This window comes from Heloderma suspectum, chromosome 5 (assembly GCF_057233095.1).
Source record: "Heloderma suspectum isolate Gila_16-S chromosome 5, 16-S_ref, whole genome shotgun sequence".
In the NCBI taxonomy this organism is placed as follows: domain Eukaryota; kingdom Metazoa; phylum Chordata; class Lepidosauria; order Squamata; family Helodermatidae; genus Heloderma; species Heloderma suspectum.
The window spans coordinates 210688925-210694056 of record NC_139462.1 but is presented as its reverse complement, the minus strand read 5'-3'; the positions used below and the strand labels follow the sequence as shown (position 1 = coordinate 210694056).

General features: G+C 48.0%; 1 pseudogene; it reads left to right on the top strand.

Moving 5' to 3' along the window:
- The first annotated feature begins 3402 nt into the window (after positions 1-3402).
- LOC146345138 (large ribosomal subunit protein bL32m pseudogene) lies at positions 3403-4429 on the top strand (annotated as a pseudogene).
- Positions 4430-5132: the final 703 nt, after the last annotated feature.

Genomic DNA, 5132 nt, shown 5'->3' with positions numbered 1-5132 from the left:
GCCATTGATAGACTTCTCCAGGAATTTGTCTAACCCCCTTTTAAAGCCATCCAAGTTGGTGGCCATCACTACATCTTGTGGTAGCAAATTCCATAGTTTAACTATATGCTGTGTGAAGAAGTACTTCCTTTTATCTGTCCTGAACCTCCCACCAATCAGCTTCATGGGATGACCCCAGGTTCTAGTATTATGACAGAGGGAGAAACAATGTCTCCCTATCCACATTCTCCACACCATGCATTTTGTAGACCTATACCATCTCTCCCCTTATCCTCCTTTTTTCCAAGTGAAACAATCCTAGCTATTGTAACCTTTCCTCATAGGGGAGATTCTTTAGCCCCTAGGGATGGCGGAGAATTCTGCCACAGACTCCAATGAGGCCAGATTCTAAAGAATCTGGCCCCCAGAGTCTGTGGCGGAACAGACCACTCACCTCTGCCACCCCGCGAACTTCGCACCAGCCAGATCCTATCTGCCACCGACTGGGTCCGGGCCCGTCCACTCACTCCACTGCCATCCGCTGCCGGTCTGCGGACACAAATGGCGTCCAGCATAGCGGACACCATTTGCGTCCCTGCTGTTTGCCGTGGCTATGTAAATCTTTACGTAGCCTATCACGGCAAAGAGCAGGGACACAAATAGCGTCAGATACGCCATTTGCGTCCCGGCTTTTTGCCGTGATAGGCTACATAAATCTTTATGTAGCCTATCGCACAAAGGGACAGGGATGCAAATTACATCCGAGCCATTTACGGCTGCATTTAGGCTAATCTACCAGCTTTACAGCTGCAAATGGCACCCACTACGCCATTTGCATCTGGAGACTCACTTACCCTACCCCAGCAATATAGCACAGCAATGGCAGCCTGCCGTATCGCCAGCGGAGTGGAGCCAGCCTGCACGGATTTTGGGGGGGGAGGGACGGACTTCCCCCCCCCCGCGGAACCCCCACGGACTCAAGGTAAGGGGGTTTCGCACATCCCTATGTTTATCTCCATGCCATGAGAAGCTTCACCTGTTGATTTCTGCAAACCAAGCTTCCATTAAAGACACAGGAGCAGGCCCAGATGGATTTCCTCTAGTCAGCTGGCAACCTACATGCCACTAAATTTATCCCCCCCACTACACACACACACACACATGCAACTTCTTTTTAGCCTTGTCTTGAAAAGGAACAATGTGGTCCAATTAAATATAAATTATCCTACTTATGCACATAACAATTAAGAGTCCATTTGCTGCACTGAAGTCCATTGGCTTCACTGACTATTGCCCCCTCATTGAATGCTTCACCTATTTGGCGTGACAGACCATTGACCAAACATTGTTTTCCAGGAAACATGGTGAGTTTCAATTTGTGTTGTTTCCAATTTGAACCAGCTACAGTGAATTCTGCACTAATTTATGGCATTCATAACTGATTAGCATGCTTATTAACATCCACAAGTTAGCTTTCTGTTGATCAAATTGGAATTCAACAGGAACTGCCCTGTTGAGTTCAAATTAAATGCTTGTCAGGGGCACTCTGCTGGCTGGGCTAGCCGATTGGGTTTCACTGCAGTCCACTTCCATCTACCTCGTAGCTGCAGAAGCTGCATTAAACTGCTGCGATTTTATGGCTCATTAGCGGCAAACAATGTTAGCTCGCTGCTGGGGGTGCTTGGTCCACAGGTGCACGCAGCCATCGCAGCTGTCTTGGGGGAGAGAGAGTGGCACGGCACAATCACTCCTTGCTTCCGGAGAATCACATCAGTAAATAAGAGGTGTTTCAGCTTGCTAATGGGCAAGTCAAGAGGGATAATGTATGACATGCTGGGCAGAACCACAGGGCACGACAGTGTTCACTGGAGAAGGATAGCAGGATTTTGATGAAACAGCAACAACCACAATATGGGAGCAGGAACTTGACCCTCAATGGGTTCTTCTTTGCAAAGCATTGATTATTAAAAGTAGCTTGTATTTAACTGAAAGATTAACAGAGCAATCCTCTGGCCCCTGGATAGCGTCTGAGGCACCATAGGATACAGCAGATATCCTCTCCAAGGCTGGAGGTAAAGCTCTGACTTCGAAGGAGGAGATTCCACTGTGTATACCCAATCACACCACCATCAGCATCACCAAGCCCCTCTCAGCCACTGCAGGAAGCTCCATGTTGGCTCCCTCTCCCAGGGCTGGGACTACAGCTCTGGGAAGGAAGGAAAAGGGTGTGCTAGAGGTGGACCCATGGGCATGGAGGAGAGAGGGCATGGATCCATGTGACATCTATGGATACTCATGATGTCAGTTCTCCTTGGGTGACCTCAGCAAATCTCACAGCTTTCAGTGTCACCACCTACGTATATACTCAGCATCTCTAACCCAGACTCCCCCCCCCCCTCTATCCCATCCCACATCTCCATCTGATATATCTGTTTGGATGACTTGTTGCCATTTCAAACTCAAGAATTAACCTCTTCCAACCCAAGCCTTCCACTCCACATTGCCTTTTCATTCAGTGGGTGTGCTGGAGGAAGACCAGTGAGCATGGAGGGGAGAAGGCATGGATCCATGGCTTCTCAGTCCCCATTCCTTCCCAGCAGAGGAAGAGTTAGGTGGGCTCAATTAGCAAAAGTTCCTTTTTTTTAGGGATGGGCAATGGGAAAAAGGCCTCTGTTGTTCCTCCAGCCCTGCCAGCAAGAGCCCAGCACAGCTTTGGATGGACAGAGAGCTCTGACATCAGAGGGTGCCATCCTTAGGGCTTGTAGCCCATGAGATTACTGTCTCAGGGACTTCTAGAAAGCAGGGGTGGGCACTGCTAGGGATATATGGTTTGTGTAAAATCCATTCAGTCTGTGCTCCACGGGTTGTCAGGCACCTTTCATTCTGTTGTCCACCTATCGACAGAATTGGATGTTTGCGTTTCTAAATGTGTGCAAATTCCCACAAAAGGTGCAAATCCACCCAAAATGTGCATTTCATGCTTTGGCCTATGGATGAAATACACATTTTCAGCTGGGTGTGTTTTTTTTTAAGTGTATTTTTCTATGCAGAAATTTGCATAAAATTCCTGACAGTTAGAAAAACCGTCCACAAGTCAGCGGAATCCGCGCAACAGGGGAAAAGCCAGTCTGCTGCAAAATCTGTGGGCTGGATTCATAAAGGTTCCATGGCAGTTTTCTCTGACATCCCTAGGCAATGCTGGCTCTCCATAGTTGCAAGCCAGAGTTTTTCTCTACATCTTGACTGAGCCCAATACCAGATGTAGGGACTACAACCAGAGGCTCCCAAACTTGAGGAATTCAATCTTTGCACTTTCCTGTACAAAGAGAATTGTATCCACATCTTTTGGACCAGCTGACCTGGCTCCTTTGATGAACTGTGTGGTGGCCGAAAAGGGGCCCAGACAGCAAATGGCCAGTTAACATGGCAGCATTGTTAGTGTTCTCACCCTCTTTGCCAAAACTCCCCTGGTTTTCTCCAAAGTTGCTGGGCACAGCTTGGTGGGCACAGCCCCCCTTGGGCTCCTCCTTTGGCTGTACACAGTCCAGCTTCTTTGCTTGAGCCTGTGAAAGAGAAGGCAGAGATGGATGAGACTCCAAGCTTTTTAGGCAGCGTATTTTGGATGGTAGCCCCAAAGTCAAGGCGAACCATTGAAGTGAATTGCTGCAGGTAAAAGAATTCTAGGAACCTTATAAAGTTAAAGAGAAACATAGCTACCTGTCCTCAGTGTGGCAACTTGAAACAGAAGCATATTCTTTGTGGCTATTGCTTGTTGTTGTTGTTTATTCGGTCAGTCGCTTCCGACTCTTTGTGACATCATGGACCAGCCCATGCCAGAGTTTCCTGTCGGCCGTCACCTCCCCCAGCTCCCCCAAGGTCGAGTCCGTCAACTCCAGAATATCATCCATCCACCTTGCCCTTGGTTGGCCCCTCTTCCTTTTGCCTTCCACTTTCCCTAGCATCAGCAACTTCTCCAGGGTATCCTATCTTCTCATGATGTGGCCAAAGTACTTCAGTTTTGCCTTTAATATCATTCCCTCAAGTGAGCAGTCTGGCTTGATTTCCTGGAGTATGGACTGGTTTGATCTTCTTGCAGTCCAAGGCACTCTCAGAATTTTCCACCAGCACCACAGTTCAAAAGCATCTATCTTCCTTTGTTCAGCCTACCTTATGGTCCAGCTCTCACAGCCATAGGTTACTACGGGGAATACCATTGATAGGAAAAGGTTAAACAGGAAACGTCTTCCATAAGGAAGCAAATTTGGGCCCAGGAAGGATGACCACATAAGGCTCCCACGATTGTACTGTATGAAGGAGACAAACTCAGAGGTAAAGATAAAGGCATGTGCAGATCATAGAAAGAAACAGGAAACATCCATCTTGGTTCATACTGGACTCATCATGTAGTACAGTTGAATCTCCTGTAGGGATGTCAGAGAATTCCACATGAATTTTAAATGGGATCAAATTCTGACAAATCTGGGCTGCAGAATTCTTCTCAGAATGGGTCGGCCCAGTCGACCTGGACTGGAGCTCACACAGACCTTTTTTTTTTTTGTCCGCCGAATGGTGGATTTTATGAAAATAATTATGAAAAGAAATCTGTAAATCAGAAATGGAGGAAGAAGAATGCAAACAGCTTTACCCTTCTTACAATAGGCATTTTCCCTGTGACCCAAGGCTTTCTTTCACTGGGGCTGGCTGAGTCGCAAAGTCCACGGAAATCCTCCGTCTATTCTGTTTATTGTCTGTGAAGGTGAGGTGAGGTGAGGTCTGGTGAGGTCAGGTGAGGTGAGGTCCAGTGAGGTCAGGTCAGGTGAGGTCAGGTGACTGGAAGTTATGTGGGGAATCCCCACAAAGGGCTTTACTCTTACAGAGACCGATGGCAGGCATGCGAAAAGGATTTTTCGGGGGTACTTACGGAATTATTTACATAAGTTCGGGAAGCTGGAAAGAACAGGGGAATCCGGGGCATACGAATAGCGGAACGGGGCGGCCCTCGCCTCTGCGGAATCCTCGCACAGTAGAGCCACTCCGGGAGGATTCCGGGGGGGAAGAACCGATCACCTCCCCCTCCCTGCAGATTCTCCACTGGAACGGATGGTGAGGAATCCATACATCCCTAATCTCCTGTTACAAAATGCAAAAAAAGT